Source organism: Plodia interpunctella, chromosome 7, assembly GCF_027563975.2.
Source record: "Plodia interpunctella isolate USDA-ARS_2022_Savannah chromosome 7, ilPloInte3.2, whole genome shotgun sequence".
Taxonomy (NCBI): Eukaryota; Metazoa; Arthropoda; class Insecta; order Lepidoptera; family Pyralidae; genus Plodia; species Plodia interpunctella.
Genome location: NC_071300.1, coordinates 9,990,771 through 10,010,023, shown reverse-complemented (window position 1 = coordinate 10,010,023; position 19,253 = coordinate 9,990,771). Strand labels below are relative to the sequence as shown.

General features: G+C 35.3%; 1 protein-coding gene and 1 pseudogene across 2 annotated transcripts in view; one reads left to right on the top strand and one right to left on the bottom strand.

Moving 5' to 3' along the window:
* The window catches only part of LOC128671296 (angiotensin-converting enzyme-like), a 45,333-nt gene that overhangs the window by 19,374 nt on the left and 6,706 nt on the right, over positions 1 to 19,253 (bottom strand). The gene's annotated exons all lie outside the window — the stretch shown is intronic.
* On the top strand, positions 4,302 to 5,615 carry LOC135309752 (uncharacterized; annotated as a pseudogene).

Sequence of the window (19,253 nt, the reverse complement as noted above, 5' to 3'; positions counted from 1 at the left end):
GGTCGTTGGAGACACGGCCACGATGCTTAAGTGGAACTGGGCAACACATGACAGGTAGGAGTAAGATTCTGAGCGAATGACGACCTAGGACATGGGGAAGAAGTATTGGAAAACCAGCAGCAAGATATGCATCATCAAATTCGCAGGTCCTGGATTCGATTAGCACAGGATAGAAAAGGTTGGCGTAAAAGAAGATGTGCAATGCTCAGCAGCGGGCAGAAAAAGGTCAGCCCTTTTGACGACTACGTAAACAAAGATCTACCTATGTCACGCAGAGAAACAGATCTTTGGTGTTTGCTTGTTATCTTAATGGCATCGAAACTGGTTCACTTCCTTTACCTTTCCTTTGGCGTCGGTTAAAGGTGTGGGTTGGTATTGCAAGGTCTATCGACCTTCTATTCGTCCTAATTCTAGACTTTGTAATTTTATACTGTACTTTTTATAAAACATACCAAATATTAGAATTATCTAACATTTACATTCATTGAACTTAAACTGTGAACGTGATATTATTAGGATCAAAGGTTAACCTTTTATCATTTGAATCGTGTAAATTGAATGAAAGAAGAATTATCGGTGTTGCGGATTATAAAACTTCGTCATCATCCGCATGTTGACTGTATTCCTCATAGCAAAGTCTAGAGGTCTCATTTCAATGATTTTTTTCAACTAAATAAGAATACTATTATCCTACTACTATCATAAATGTGAAGCGGTGGTGGTGTAATGCTTAAGACGCCCGCCTGTGGATCGAAAGGTCCCAGGTTCGAATCCTACTCGTGCCACATGAGTTTGTATACCAGTCTGACTCATGTATAGTAGTTTTCATCGTCCACCACTTGCTTCCGGTGAAGGAAACCTGCACACTGGTTGACTCTTATTAACTTGTGTGTGAAATGGATTAGGCAATGACAAACCACTCCATTATAATGCCAAGAAAATTGTTGTGTGTGTTTCATTCCACGTAACAACCACGACCCTCAGCCATGAGGAATACGACTATGAAGATAAATGTGAAAGTTTGTGAGGATCTATGCCATGCTGGACGTATTGTTATAAAATTTGTCACAGACGTATAATATAACCTGAAATACATATAGGGTACTTATTGTGTCAAAATTCCCATGGTAGCGAAGCCCCGGGGCGCAGCTAATACATAAGACACTTCTGAACGAAATTGATGCCTGTCCACCAAGAAATATATAGAGCAATGACCACAAGGATTTTTTGTATGAAATTGTAACTGCGCAGACAGCCAAAATTCAATACAAATAGTGTGAACGCTCGGTGTGTACCGGCCTCAAAGCAAATATCGCGCTCAAGTCACTCGTACGGACTTTACCGCTATAATGCCAAGTAATTCCCACGCGTTACCGACAGGCTGTTCACAATTACAATTGTTGGACGCAGACCATTGAATCTGTAGACTACGAATACATCACAGAAGCCATTAAATCGAAGAATTATTTAGATATAGATTTGAAGAGCAGATGTGAATTTATAACATAAGGATAAAAATTAAGGTTATATTAGGTAGATCATTACAGCTCACCAGCTGGAAATCTATATTCCATTGAATATAAAAAGATTTATTTTTCTATATTTTCTATTAAAAATTAGATTTAATTAATAAAAAATTTGTCTGTCTTTCAGTCTGTGTGTTTGTACGCGCATAGCGCAAAAACTACTAGATATAATTAAATTAATAGAATCAATTTTTTTTAATTAATACTTTGCCTTTGTCTTTATCTTTTTAAGGCTTACTAATTTCATATTTGATTAGGTGATGTTGTACTAAACTTCTTAAACATCTATTGAAATGTTGGTCTGTTTTTTTACATCCCGTAGAGCTAATATTTTTTTCTATTTTCTATTATACTGTCAGTTACCTTAGTTTAGAATAGATTATCTCTTTAATTCCCGACGCAAAAGACCGGATACAGATATTATGTACTAGCGGCCCGTCCCGGCTTCGCTCGGTTGAAACCATAATAAAGTATACACTCAAACCTTCCTCAGGAACCACACTGTCTATTGGTGAAAACCGCATGAAAATCTGTGCAGTAGTTTTTGAGTTTATCGCGAACAGACTGATGCGGCAGAAGACTTTTTTTTATAATATGTATATTATGTATAGTGTATATGTGTGGATGAATGGCGAAGTAGTGGAGAAAAGAGGCTGGCAGGCTGGGCTCCGTAACGCTATGGCGCCGGAAGAAACCTAAATAAATTATAAATTTGGCGAAATAGTCGCGAAAAGTACGCGGCGTTTACGTAGTTGTTTTTAAGTAGAATTGTCTTCACCAGGCAATTTGGCACCACAAGAAATTTGGATCGTGGTCTCAAACAGTCAGTAATCTTCATTGAGATAAAATATAGCCTATAGCAATCTTGGATAATGTACCTTTCTAATGGTGAAAGAATTTTTGAAATCGGTCCGGTATTTTCGGAGATTACCCGCCTCAAACATACAAACTCACAAACGCTTACCTCTTTATAATAATAGTATACTCGTAGATATAAATAACAACTGTTGAAAGGTTAGCGAGCTGTGACAAGTTTCCTCTTCGGAAAAGCGGCAGTGCATCTTGCATATTAACCAAGCAACCTTAAGTGTCTACGTGCCCTTACTTTTCCTTCCACAGCCATACTATTTTTAGAACCTTTATCGACCGATATATCTTTCCTTAACATACATTAATAATATGTTGTCACCCCTAAAACTATGGAGAACCACAAACCACACAATGGTCGAAAATTATATAATAGCCTCTCATCTCTTCAGATGGATGGGTCTTCACCCATGAAGCATTTGTTCAGTGGTTAACACGCTTATAATCGATAGGCCCAGGTTCGAATTCCACCAGTGCCAATTGCACACCAGTTTTACTCATGTACAGTCGTTCTCATTGAAGCTCACGGTGGAAGAAAACATCGTGAAGAAACCTATCACTACTGGGTAACTATACATCTAAGTAAAAGTCATGTTATTAGCCTTGAGGCTTTAAATTAGAAACTGACACTAGCATACCCGAAGACAATAGCATGCAAATCAGACGAATGTTCAAAATGTGAAAGTGTTTTTTACGCTAACCCCGGGATTCGCAGCTTCACAACCCCGAACGCAACCGAGAACGTGCAGAGATGAGATAGAGAACTTAAATTAATTACTTTAATTATAAATAATTAAACGGTAGTATATCTTGTCATTTAATTATATAGTATCATCGAAGACCTTGCCCTATTATTTAAGAAGGTGAACAATGTGAACATAGGTACATTCGTTATATTAATTCTGTTTCTTTTTGGGTCTTTAGTCGTTTCGCACCACAAGCGATTCGAACCGCGGTGCGAATTGCCCCCAAGCCCTTTTTGAATAGGATCTTTCGCACCGCGGTGCGAATCGCCCAAATATTTATTTGAATGAGTCAATTCGGACCGTAGTGAAACAAAACAGTTTTCTTGTTGGATTGGTGAATTCGGAGAAAAATAATGTAGTTTCATTAAACATCTTACGTAGGTTGTACAGCCAGTCACAAAATAACAGGACAACCAAAATAATTCTTCAGATACAAATTAATATCACAAGCCCACCAAGTATTTTTTTTTCTATTAGAACAACGCCGCCGCCTCAAATAGACGCAAAAAGGTACACGCCTATAAACACATACATTCCAAGAATTTAAGGTAAATTTAACCCTTTGTTTGAAAGAACAATAGATTAACCTGGGAGCAAAATCATCTACCAATCAGAAGTAAGTGCAACGGGCATGTGCTTCTAGTTGGTAGATGATTTTTTTTGCATTGGGGATAGATAAGGTCAGTTTCTTATCTACTTTGAAAGTGGTGACATGATTGTTATTCAAATGTGTGATGAGTTGTGAAATTTATATGGTAAGTACAACTTATATTTATTGCTAATACATTTTTAGGTCCTAGACATAGAATGTTTTAAATAGAAGATAAGCTTTGTATTAAAAATATTATTTGAGATTCTTTGTTGGTGTTTATGTTTTTAATAAGTCCTTCTGATACTTACAGTTGAAAATATTTCATTAAGAAGATGTGATTTTAAAACATGAAAATGCGTTAATATGGTTAGATTTTATTTAGAAAATATAAAACAAAGTTATTTTGGCGTGCATCGTCTTAAATATATTATTATATTTTTTTAAGTAATGTATTTTTTCTTTAGGTCGCTGATATTGTATCGAGTGAAAATGTATGGCAATTCATCAAATTCACATGGCTCAAGTCAACCAAGCACTGTCGACTTTCGAAAAACTAAGAGAGGGGGCCAAATGCTATGCCGTGCTGGTTATAACTATGTGTTGAAAAGGACGAACAAAGACGCCTCTGATTTATGGAGGTGTACAAACAGAGACTCTAATAAGTGTAATGCAACACTCAAAGTGAAACAAAATCCATTTACAATACTGCACGAGACTGCCCATAACCATCCACCTAGAGGAGATGCAGAGATAGAAATAGACCAACATCTGCATTTATGTACTGAAGCACTGCAAAAAGACTTAAAGAAGCCAGTTACGCAAATTTTCCGGGATGCAGAAGAAAATCTTGTCAATAAGGGAATAGATTTATTGACTCCATTACCTAAATTTGACAATATCAAGAAAAAACTTTACAAAATCAGAAACAATTCGCAAGGTGCTAAAAAACTTAACTTTCATGAAGCCTGTGATCTTAAAGTACCAAAAAAGTATGATAAATTATTGTTTGCAGAATATAACGACAAAAAGAAGCGAATCCTTGTTTTTGCAAAAAAAGAAATGATTAAGTATTTGAAAGAATCGACAAGATTTCTTGTCGATCGTACATTCAAAATTTGCCCGAAGTGTTTCTGTCAAGTGTACACAATCCATGCAGATATTGGCAGTAATAAAGAATATGTAAATGTGGTTCCTGTGCTGTATGCTTTGCTCCCTGACAAAACAAGGGCAACATATGAAATTTTATTTGAAATGATTAAAAGTCAAGTCAAAGACTACAAGCCTACGCAAATTTCAATGGACTTTGAAGTGACTGCGATTTCGGCCATAAAAGATTTCTTTCCAGAAGTGAAAATAGTTGGGTGTTATTTTCACTACAGTCGGAGTTTATGGCGAAAAGCTAAGCAAATAGGAGTAGTAAAATCAAAATTGGGTAAAATCCATGTCAAATTATGTACAGTATTGTCGTATCTACCTCCAGACTTGTTGGATGAAGGGTAGCTGTACGTGATGGGAGAAAGTCCCAACAGTACCCAAGTCACTAAATTCAACGATTATTTTGTTAAAACATGGCTAGAACATGATATACTCTCGAAGTCCTGGAATACCTTTAATCAAAGTGACAGAACCAATAATATGGTGGAGTCATGGAATGCAAGAATAAAAAAGATCATTCCAGAAAAACCCAATATTGCACAATTTCTAGATGGAATACAAAAGGATGCCAACTTTTATTCTGCAATACTAAACAGACCAGGTGACATACAAATTTCGAGAAGAAAATCAGAAACCATTGAAATGAACCGAAGAATTCATAACATTGTACAAGAATTGTTGATTGGTGATATTACTGTCGGTCATTGTTTAGAAAAATTAAGAAATTAGTTTAACTTTTATATCCCTGTTGATTTTTTAAATTATACGGCTGTGATTTTTCATGATTACCTAGTTATAAGTAAAGAACAATTTACGTCATAATCTGTGATTAGCAAGAGTTAGGTACTTTTAAGTAATAGTTATAATGTAGATTCAACTGTGATTCAAAACCTACCTTTAAAGAGATAAATCTGTTGAGAAAAAAATAATTAATTATAATAATACACCCTTGTTTCTGAATATTTATGTTTAACAATGTTCAACTTCTTTTTGTGGTAGTGGGCGGCTAAAGCTTCAATCTGTGATTTACCATGTTTAAATTTTATCATCACCATATCATTAGCCATTTTAACGTCCCCACTGCTGGGCCACTGCCCTTCCTTATGAATGGATAATGAGCATTAAATTTTATACTTTTTTAAATTTGTTGATTTTTTAAATTATACATGATTATTCATGATTATCTAGTTATAAGAAACTATATAATAATTACCTGTCAATAGCAAAAGTTACTTTTAAGTATCAAGTCTAATGTTGATCAAGCTGAGATTTTAAACCATGACCTTAGTACTTTAAAATAAATCTGTCATATAAACATTAAACCAATAATAATACATGCTTGTTTTAGAATATTTTTGCTAAACAATGTTCATCTGTTTTTGTTTTATTTTTAGACTGTTATTATTACTGTTAGTGATTCAATCTGTGATTATGACATAGTTAAATTTCATACTTTTTTTATACTTTTTGAAATATAATCATAACATAATATATCGCAAGTTTTTTTTTTCGTTACCTATCCATTTTTCTTCTTATCTGTACAAATAAATAATTCGAATACTTTAATCTTTAATATGAGTTTAAATCGGACCCATGGAGTATTGAATCGATTCGTCCCACGGTCTGAATCGACCCATTCCAATTTATACCTTGGGCCATTCGCACCGCTCCAACGACTGCGGTGCGGAAGAACCCATTCAAAAACGGCTCTTGGTCGATTCGCACCACGGTGCGAATCGCTTGTGGTGCGAAACGACTAAAGACCCTTCTTTTGGTTTTGCGTTTTTTCGTCAAAAATATATTTAAATTCCACTAACAACACGAGCGCAATAGTCTTGCATGCTACACGATAAACAAATGATTTTATTTAGGTTACTGCAAGTAAGTATGTATGTAAGTCATGCAGATTGTGTACTAACATGTTTCCACCACGCCAAAATGATTATTATGTATATGTTCATAAAGCCTGCAATACACTATCGGCACACAGTTGACTTGGTTTCGACGTACATTGCTGGTTATTCCTAATTTATAGCAGTAAAAAGCACATACAAATTACTCAATCCAAGCATCAGACAGTTCGCGTACTGGAAGTATTACATGATCAGTATAGTCTTTTTGAAGTCGCTCAGAGTATTTCAGTGGTGGTCTAGTTCAGTGTATAAACTCAAACATACGTTTTTGAAGTCGCTCAGAGTACTCTATGGTGGTCTAGGAATAATAAAAAGCTGTCTCTCCTCTTGACCGAGATTGTCAAGGGAAAAGGGTATCAACTGGAGATGACCTGACAGGATCAGGCGATAGGCCAGCAACCTGTCATTCCGGCATTTCAATTGTAATAAACGTTTTTTTGCTATACGTCGCCTACGAGATTCGTGACTCTTGGCTCTGTCTACCCCGTAAAAAAAAGACGTGAAAACCCAAATACCATTTATTATTTGCTATTTATTAGATACTAATATCACCATTTTTCGTTAAGTACTTTCCCTTACATTTATCCCTTAATCGTCTCTTACGACGCCCCATACGTTTATCAAAGACCCCATATTTGCAATTTTTACTTTCGAGTAAGTACCTACCTACCAAGATGGCCGTCGAACCCGCCCGCTGGTCATTGACCCCTGACAGGTTTTAAACTTGCAAGTGAATCATTCTATCTCGACAGGCTGGCGGCGTCTAGCTGATTCTAAAATTGGTCTAAAAAATTGATATTAATTGCTTGGCTGCCAGTACGTTTACATTTCTTTTAACCCCGACGCAAAAAGAGGGATGTTATAAGTTTAACGTGTCTGTCTGTCTGCGTATCTGTGTATCTGTCTGTGTCGTAGCTCCCAAACGGATGAAACTATTTTCGTTAAGTTTTTTCATAGATATTTTATAATTTTAAATAGTCATAGATAATTTTTTCCCGAGTATTCTTAGCCATGTTTCATGAAAGTCGGTTCAGCCATTCAAAAGTTGTAGCAAAATGAATATTGAAAGTCGGGGGTTTTTTAATTTGTCTAACAAATAAACTTGTAGTATCTGTGTAACCGAGCGTATGTGTTCAGGCGTTAAAGTGGTTTATCAACAGGTAATTTATATTTAAACAATAGTAACTAGGTACCCATTACTATAGGGTAGGTAGTATGTAAGTACATATACAAAACTAATTCTTTTTTAAAGAAAATTTAATACATTTTGAGTTCTTGTTGTAAAAGTTTTCTTTTTATGTTCATGAGGAAAACTAAAAATACACTTGAAAAATAGCGACATCTATCGTGCTATATTTGTATTTAAAAATGAAAAGACTTTTTTTTTATTTCTTCACACCTACTATTAGTAGATAAAATAACACTGATGTTTATATATTCATAGGAATTTATGAATGATTAACTACCTAACTTCCGAACATTTTCAGTTTCTCGCTGTGTTTATATGTAAATATAAACGAAACGTTTTATACTACTATTGCTGCCACCTAGCGTTGAATAGCGAAACTAAAGTCTCGCTACGTAATCATAGATGGCGCTACAATGTTATTTTATGCCCGACATACATTATCGCGATACAGTTTGGCGAACTTTGTCGGATTCGGTATACATTGCTGATTTTTCATTGCGTTAAATACAAACACTAATACAGACTACGCAATATTCATTCATACGCGTCAGGCATCTGTCGAAGTTCGACGCGAATGCGCGAACATTGTTCAGTTTGTATTAGTGCTTTCATTTACCTCAATGATAAACCAGGAATGTAAGACGAATTCGTCAAACCTTCCTGAACTGGTCCGCGAAAGAGTGCATTATAGCTTCATCACTGTCATTGAAAAGAATGGCAGTCTGAATGCACCTGTATTGTGTTATTGTTGTTGCTTACACAGGCAAGGACATCCTGTAAATGGTACACGATAGCTACATAAAAGATTCATGTATCACAATTATTTAAATAGAGGTGATTTTATGAGTATATCGTGGGGTATATTACAGTTGATATTTTTATAAAATCTTATGCCGGCTATACACTGTAGTAAACAGTTAGTTCGATGTATAAGGCGGTAATAAACAGCTTACATACAAATCACGCAATGAACGTTGATTTGGGCCCGGCGGCATCTACCTGAGTTCTCCTACAGGGCATTATTTTGTCTACACCCTCAGTCCATGATACTGAACAACTTTTCGTATGGCGGTAAACCCGAAATCGCGAAAAAACAAACTGCTGATCCATACACTTTCCTCTAGTTAGGTACTTGATCTTGTATGGAACAGCCGATGTTTTCTTCGCGATTTAGGGGTTGCTCCCATACAAAAAGTATTTACATACATACAATATTTACTTCGCTCGCTCGGTCAAACATATTTTTTTATTATTCGGTGGTATAGCGGTGTGTTTACACGATTTACTAATGATGAGTTGCACAGTCAAATTTGACATGGACTTTAACCGGCGCGCCGCCGCTGACGTTTAGACAAAATGGCTTACTTTACGTTTATCTGCGCACGTTAAAGTTAACATCCAAGTTGACGGACCCACCCTAAGTTCATACCTGATCTGTAACGATGTTCTACTTGTACTACACACAGCACTGGCAATTTATCGGCGATCATTATAAAAAAACACACACATAATGTCGTCTTGAAATACAAGCTATTTTCTCAGTATCTTGATATAATTAATATGATTCTCATGCTAAATATAGCCGCACGATTTTAAACACTTAGGGTGAGTTGCACCAGTCAATTTTGACTGTAACCTGCGCACCGCCGACGACGTAACGTTTTCTGCACGGGTTAAAGTTTACGTCCAAGTTGACTAGTGCAACCCACTTTTGAATTACTTAAAACTTTTAATTCCGGCTCCACACTATCGAGGAGAAGTTCGCCGAACTTTGTCGATTTCGGCATACATTGCTGGTTTTTCATTGTGGTAAATAAAAGCACTCATACGCAATGTTCATGCATTTGGTTCGCGTTCGACGATAATGTGGAGCCAACATAAAAGCTTGCCTTGGCAGATTATCGATTGTAATTATAATCGAATATTATCAATGCAACGAATATCTTGTCGACAAATCTAATTTTCAGCTTCACAATTTTGTTGACACAATATTCATTTCCCGCCACTTTTTACTATTTTGGGCAGTTAAATAAAACCCTAGCGAAATCTTCGTAAGGAGGTCTTCGTATAACAGTGAACACCACTGACATACGACCTACATTTGTCACTAAGTTGGGTGAAATATCAACAAACAAACAAACATACATACACACATACATCCTCATAAACTTTCGCATTTATAATATCAGTAGGATTAGTATATAGAAGTACGTATTTTATTACGCCCAGTACGGTTTCCATGCGGACGACAAGCGCTTAAAATGCCGGTTATGGCTGTGACAAATATGGGACAAAAGATAATAGACAATTGTAACATCTATATCGGCGTGTTGGATAATCACGCGGCACCAGTGATGGGTTATAAACCGAACCTGGATTAAAACCTAGTTAACACTTATTTCAATCCAAACGAAAGGAATTCGTGTAAACTAGCTTTTATCCACGATTTTGGCGGGAAGTTAATCCAGTATTTTGTATGTTCTGTTCCGCTGTTTGGTTTTGTAATCAAACGGCAGCGGAGCGATATAATTTTGCACAAAGGGTAAACCAATAAAGTAGGTAATTTGGCCATTGCTGTTATTTTAATTGAATGCTTATATGCTACGACTATTCTAGAACATACACACCCTGTTCTTTATAAAAAAGAACAGAGTAAATGTGTGTGCTAAACTACGCTTGGTTCGCTCGTTCTGTCAATGTCATCTCATTTAACTTGACATGTATGTATGTATGTTAAACACAAATCTTGCAAGTTAATTTGCATCTTCTCGATGGCCAATTCAGTTGAATTTTTTTATAAAATAACAGGGAAAGTAGCTACTTCTTATACGTCTGTTCCACATGGTCGAAACACACACGACTTTCTTGGCAATACATATTATATTAATTGAATGGTTTTGCCATAGTCATTTCACAAACTAGATGATAATGTAATCAACTGGAGCACTGGTTTCCTCACGATGTTTTCCTTCTCCGAAAGCAAGTACCTCGGGCAATCTTTACCATATGGACATGGCATAGCTGAGATTTTTTAACTAATTTTTTTTTTCAATGATCATAAGTACTAAATGAGATGCAATTTCCACCTCTCTACCAGCGTATAATGGAGTATTATTAAGATAGTTTACAAAATGATAGTGTTTGAATAAATAACTAGGCAAGGTTGGTAATTCTACAGATGGATCTAGAAATAATGTGGTCAAAAATCGTTTTTAAGTTTCATTTAGTATAAGTTTCATTGGAATTCTTTTTAGGTTTATTTATATTTTTATGTAATAATTTAGTGAATTGATTGTATATTATAAACTTAAATAAATACATTAGACTATGACCAAAAGAATCCTTACATATCCTAAAACGAAGTTTTTTGACGAGTCTGTCTGTTCGCGATAAACTCGAAAACTACTGGACGGATTTTAATGCGGTTTTCACCAATAGACAGTGTGGTTCCTGAGGAAGGTTTAGGTGTATAATTTATTATGTTTTATGAGCGAAGCCGGGACGGGCCGCTACTACGGTATAAAAGAATGGCGACTACATTTATGTTGATATTTTTTGGGCGAGAAACTTATAAGTCGATTTACAAGTGAAGCCACATTTTATTCATAAATTTTCCACCAAAAATTACAATACATTCATCATTCATTCATGCTTGAAAATACATAGCCTTTGAAGATGTTGACACAGGTATTTACTTTATACATAATAAAGTATTTAATTTCAATTAAATTCGAACGATTTCAATAATGGCATTTCAACCGTATTTATATAAAATTATTTTTTATAGAAAAGTTAACAAGCTTAAATAGGTCTAATTTTCGTATAAAATTAGAGTGTTCGATTAAGAAGAGATTTAAATTTTGAAAAATATTTTTGTTATAATATAAATGTTGACCAATCCTGTATCACGAATGAACAAAATAGCTATACTTCATTAGAATAGCGTTAATAAAATATTACTTTGATATGATTTCTAATTCTTTTAAAAAAATAGAAATTCCTACCATATAAATTTCCAATGCATCACTTTACATGGAAACTAGATGTTGCCCGGGGCTTCGCTCCCGTGGGAACTATGAGATAAAATATAATGATAAAATATCTTGAATAATGTACCATTCTAATAGTGACATAATTTTTGAAATCTGTTCGGTACTTTCGGAGATTACCCGCCTCAAACATACAAGCTCACAAACACTTTTTATAATAATAATATAGATTTGCTTCACACTTTGATTCTATGCCGTATTTGTCGTCACCGTCGTTTTTACGACATCAAAACTCTGCGGTGCGGTAACAGCGACCAATTTGCAATGAATTTGTACAGCTCGATGTGCTGTAGACTGTATGCCGCGTAGTTATCTTTGCGCTCTTATCAAAACACCGCTTTCTTTTGTTTTACGCCCTGGGAAATTTGTTGGAGACATTCGCTTTCGTCTTTGTGTTTCGTATCTGCCTTTGTGATGCACAGACAGTGGAAGCTGCGAGGGTGAAAGTTTTTATAGAGCTTTGAGAAACTGTCAAAATTATTATGTCACAAAAAACATATTCTTTTTGCACAATATACCAATTAAAACTTTAAAAAATAACGTTGGAATTTCATTTCTAGAAAACGTGACATTTGAAGAATATAATTACTATTCGTAATTATCATAATATTCCATCACTATTTCAATCTCAATGCACCAAAACACCTGTCATAGGTAAACGTGGCATACGAGCTCGCAACTCATGACTCTGTCCACCCCGTAAGGGATAAAGACTTGATACTTTGTGCAATAAAGTTTAAACTTTTAATAATTGTGTTTTGTGCAATAAATGCAATTAATGCTAAAAGCATTATCTAAGAATCAACCATTGGGTCATACAGAGACAGCTACGTGGGTGCAAAATAATAATATATATAATAATATTATACATATAATAATAATAAATATATTAGGACAAATCACACAGATTGATCAAGCCCCAAAATAAGTTCGAGACTTGTGTTATGGGATACATATATAGATAAACATCCAAAACTCGGGCCAATCAGAAAAAGATCATTTTCCATCATGGCCCGACCGGGGATCGAACCCGGGACCTCTCGGTTTAGTGGCAGGCAAGCACTTTACCACTGCGCCAACGAGGTGGTCAATTAGCGAGAAAGTAAACCCTAAGTTACGACGCAGCACTTTATGGATGAAGAAGAAGCTGAAAGCGCTCAGATGAGACGGAAGAAAAAAGAATAGCAACAGAAACATAAAAGAAACACTAGTTTATTTGTTATACAAATTTTTTTTAAAAAAACTTTCAATATTCATTTCGTTACAACTTTTGAACGGCTGCACCGATTTTGATATCTAAGTAACACAGCATAAAAATTTGCTATCAAATAAAAAAATCGCATTCATTCACCGTTCCATCCGTTCACCCGTCGATGAGCTACGGAGCCACGTACACAATTAGCGGTCAAACTTATAACACCCCTCATTTTGCGTCGGCTGTTAAAAACGTGACAACACGTGGCGAATTTCAATCACTCGTCAATCATCATTTGGCTATATCACCATAATGAATCTAAAGATCTCATAATGAAGTAAGTGTAATAGTTATCTCAAGATTGGAAGTGACTTCGATTATACTCATAAAAGAATAACTGAAATTTTACTTCGATTTCTTTTAAGAACTGAAATTCACGCGTGCGAAGCCGCGGTCAAAACCTACTATGACAGTATGGTTTAGATGAAAAATACAAATTGCATAAACAACTTCTTCATAGTCGTATTCCTCATGGCTGAGGGTCGTGGTCATTACGCTATTAATGTAGTGGTTTGCCATTGCCTTCTCTATTTACACACAAGTTAATAATAAACCAGTGTGCAGGTTTCCTCACGATGTTTTCCTTCACCGGAAGCAAGTGGTGGTCGATTTAAACTACTGTACATGAGTCAGATTGGTATACAAACTCATGTGGCACGAGTAGGATTCGAACCTGGGACCTTTTGATCCACAGGCTTTTATTGTCTTAATCTTAACCGTTACACCACCACTTCTTCAAAACGTTAGTCTCCGCAAACCTGCACACTACGCCACCATCACTTCTGGACTAGTCATATCAGATACTTTTTTCAAATGTCAAAATTTTATATGGACCTTGTGTGAGAGAGACCTTGTGTTGTGACGTCACGGATTTTGGAGTCAAAAAGCATTTTTAATGTACTTTAATGAGATCGAAACAAAAAAATTTAAATCCCGCAATTAAAAAACGAATCAATTAAAGCGAATTAAATTTAATTATTATACATTACCTTAATACATTTTATTTTTTACCCAGTCGAATAGCCAATTCGATTACTGTCTTTTTTTAATTATCAAAATAAGTAAATCTATACAAATTATGCTAGACTATTCTAACAAAATTCTTTGGATTATTATAGTAATAAAACTAAGTCTTTTAAAAAAATTTCACCCACTCAAAAAATATGCGGTTTTGTTAACATACATAATGTTTTAAGCGGGTAATTGTGTGTTTATTTGAAATTAAATTATAAAATGAATTATTGTTGACGTAATGTAATCTTGGAAATTAACAATTTTAGAGTTTAATTGATATTTATGTAGCTACATTTGCATGCCATTGTTTGGCAAAATATGTGATACTATTTAATTTTAACATCTTTCTGTGCCATATTTTGTGCGAATAAATGATAAATAAATAAATAAATAAATGATAAAAATTTTCAAAAAATATCTATCCTTACGCAGTCCGTCTTACGAAACCAAAATAACCTCACAATTCGAACGGAGACGAGGATAGTAAAAAAAAAATAAAAAGAACCATCTTCAATGTAACTTTTAACGTTACGGATCCCTAAAAACAAATTCATTAATCTCACTCGCCACCCAGTCACTCAGGGTTAAAGGGTGAAGTTTAATATTGTCCCCGTAGACGTGTGACCTCACATACATACATATTTATTACAATTCTTTCACGCTGCTCTCTAAATTGTTTTTTAAATCGCCCCTGTATATACAAAAACATAAATATTATATACTAACCCAATATAGACCCAATATGATCTGAAATAAAATCTTTCCATTTCGAATAAATGTTTATCTAGGTCAAATTGTTGAACGTGTTACGATATTGTGATGGAAAACGTGTATTATTGTTGTTTTTTTTTATTTGTATGTACATAATTATAATACACAGGTATAATTTCTGTGTACAATTTACAACATCGGAATGGATTTCTGTTAACATTTTCCAATACAAACCTATAAAGTTCCAATGGTCCCGTAATTCGCTTTTATAACTTAATATTATAAATGCGCAAGTCTGGAAATGCAAAATAGGTATAGTTCCTATACAGAGCCAAGGGTACCGTAACCCGATTTTGGTGGATCTGAATCAACCAGAGTCGAGTTATTGACTCTGGTTGATTTCTGGTTGGTTTGGTGGATCTGAATCAACCAGAGTCGGGTTATTGACTCTGGTTGATTTCTGGTTGGTTTGGTGGATCTGAATCAACCAGAGTCGGGTTATTGACTCTGGTTGATTTCTGGTTGGTTTGGTGGATCTAAATCAACCAGAGTCGGGTTATTGACTCTGGTTGGTTTGGTGGATCTGAATCAACCAGAGTCGGGTTATTGACTCTGGTTGATTCAGATCCACCAAACTCGGGTTACGGGACCCTTGGCTCTGTCAATCCCGGAAAGAAACGCTGCGGGTAGCAGCTAGTAGTAACAAGCGAAAGGAAAGTACTTTTAACATGAATAAAGCAAATAAGGCCGCGGTCCGCTAATATTTTACTATTAAATATTAAATTCTGTTTTTAACTAACACACTAATGAGTTCCCAAAACTGCTCTTAAAGAAGTGCGGAAATAAAATATTAGTTGCTTCGGTGAAAAAAACATGTCCCTCCTATTACGGGACAGTCGGATAAAAATACATACATGCGATCTATCGAGCTCCAATCACGTGTCTTGCACAACGTATCCTATTTCCTTAGGGTTGCCAGTCTTAAAATATTTCCTGGAGAATGTTTCAGGAAGGACCTTTATTTTATAATGCTTGAGCGTTCATATCAAATTTGTAAGGATCAGGCCCCATTGCTACGTTGTGTTCCGTCATCCTCCGTTGATGTCCGTTGACGGATTCACGCTGAGTAACGACGTACGTCGACGCACTTCAATGTCAAAACCTATAAAAAACAGCGGAGAACAATAAAGCCGCAACGAGTTACATATCTTCTTTATTTTGTCTTTTATTTTCCTTATTAGTCTGTGGTTTTTTTCTATAGCTCCCACAATTATATTGTTTTTTAAAAGTCATAATTTCATACAATTTTATCTTTATAGCAAAAATACGAAATTAAGCTTTTTGCGCCTTTTAATGAAAATTTTGTATCATGTATTTGTATTATATTTGTTTTTTTTTTTACCGAGCGAGTGTATTATTCACAAGTTTGTAAAAATTCATCAAATATTTTTGTGTTTGCGTGGTCTAAGTTAGCGGCTAACAACTAGTTTATTAATCAATTTTTAATAATCAATTTTGTCGTGTGCCAGCCCTGTATTTGTGAGCAGGATGTAGACCATTCTCCGAACTCTTACGTAGGGCCGGTCGAGTTGAGACAATTAAACTAACACGCAAGTCTTGTGAGAGTGTCGCTTCTGACTGGTGTGATCCTTTTGATTGCTTTTTAGGGTTCCGCACCTCAAATGGTGAAATGAAAACCTAGGGAAATAGGGTTGTGTCATCGTTCGTCTGTTTTTCAAAATACTTTTTAAATATACTATTTTAATATTAATACTTTTTAAATGTTAAATACTCATGTCTACGGTATATGTCAGTTGTGAAAAAAATCCAACACCGCCATCAAGAGATATAAACATTTATCGTCGTGGACGATCACGTAAGAGTCATGTCGGATGCCTTTGGGCGACTTGAATTAAATCTCACACCAGTGTTAGTAATTAACACACACGAAAAGAAGTTACAATTGCATTTTTACAACACAGTTATGAAATAAATCTGAATAAGGTTAACAAAAAGCATCACAAGCATGTACAGTCGACAACACATCAACCTACCCGAATTCAATGCAATATGACCGCTATTAACGCGGCATAGAGGTCCACAAGGTAACTTGACATGCATATACTGGTTGATTGTACATATATAAAAGCTAGTTTTGCGGAACTATCGGTTCGCGAATCCAAGTCGTACTTGACCGTTTTTTGGATGATATGTGGATAATTGTTTAATCGTTAAGATCGTTTATTTTATTTTATGTACAATTAAGGGTTTAGTTTTGTACTAATATTAGCGTTATATTTTTGTACTAATATTAGCGTTATATTAGGGTTTAGTTTTGTACTAATATTAGCGATATATTTTACGGAAATATTTATTCAGTATAGGACCACAAGACTTGGCCACGAATGTGGTCAAATGGTCATAAAGATATACTGTTCCACTATTAATCATAAATATACAACACTCAACGGCCCATATAAGCACTATGGTTGTATAGATATTGAACGAATCCGATGGCTACAAGGAAGGCAGAACCGCAGACAAATATCAGTGATCACAAATACAAGTTTGCCTGCGACGAGAAATTAACCAAAGACGCAGATAGCGAACACATACGTCACGGTGATCCACACAATATACGATACCATTGTTAATAATATTTTGAAATAAAAATTGTCTACAAGAGAATTATGATCAATTTATTTAATGTGATATTATGAGCTCCTCGCACCACAATATGAGGATGTGGTACTTAGTGGTGGTGTTTTCAAGTCCTGAGAATTATTGTCCTCAACTATTAGAATAGTTCGTTGTATGTCCTAAACTAACTTCATTCTACACGCCCACACCAATTGTTTTTCAACCTAGATATGGTAATGTGAACAAACCAATATCGGATAACGTAATAGATCACTAGCTTTTGCTGGTAGCGTCACCAGCAATTTTATTAAACCTTATAGATGGACTAGATTTGTCCGGGGCTTCGCTCCCGTGGGAATTTTGAGATAAAATGTAGCCTTAGCAAATTTGAATAATGTACCTTTTTGATGGTGAAATAATTTTTGAAATCGGTTCAGTAGTTTCAGAGATTACCCGCCTCAAACATACAAACTCACAAACGCTTGCCTCTTTATAATAATAGCATAGACAAGCAGTATTACCACAGAGGCCCATTGCGGATCGGCGAGATTAAACTACTGCAAACACACCCGGGACTAACCGCTTAACTTCTGAAGCACAGAGAAGCTAAAGTTAATACATTTTTGGTCACCCATCCAATGACCGACCATTGTGAGAGTGACTCGCAGGTCGAACGTGCTAACCATTGCGACATTGAGCTCCTCATTTTGACATAAAGCATTTATTTATTTTTGTATACCACTGTCGTAAAAACATGTGGCTTAAATTACCACCGTCATCATCATATCGAGTGTGTTATTGCTAACACTGGTGTCAGATTTTTTATTCAAATCGCCTAAAGGCATCTGACATGACTTTTACGACTACTTACCTCCATCTAATGGCAGGTAGTCGCATGCACACTAGGGTTTCCTCACGATGTTTTCCTTCACCGGAAGCAAGTGGTGGTATACAAACTCATATGGCACGAGTAGGATATAACTATAAATTTAAAGATTGACGAGAAAAAGTGCCTGTGAAGGTCTAATTTCTGAATAAATGATTTGAATTTGAATTTGAATTTGAATTTGAATTTGATACGACTGAGACCTTTGACCTTTCGATCCACAGACGGGCGTCTTAACCATTACACCACCACCGCTTCACAGCTTATCATCAATTTGCATGTACTCATGTTTTGGGCAATTTGTTTTCTCTAGAGAGAGATTGATTAGAGAATCAATTTGTAGAAAAACAACAGTTTTTTTAATACTTTAGACTTACCGAGATATTAATAATATTTGTTTTTTACTTCTATTTTCTCGTTTATCACAATGTTTACGGACTGATTGGAATCAATACTATTTGATTGATTTTTTAATAAGCTTATCACATAATTTTGTCGAGTATTATATTAATATGCACATGGCCTGGGGTAAATAAATACAAGTAATATTTAACTAAATTAAGAAGTGGAGAACAATGAAATACTTTATATTCTCCAGTAACGGTCATTATGGTTGGAAATTGTTTTTGCATTGTTCAGAAATGAACAGATAACACAAGGCAATGCCATTCAAAAGCAATGACCTGAAGTGTATAGTTTTTATAGTAAGC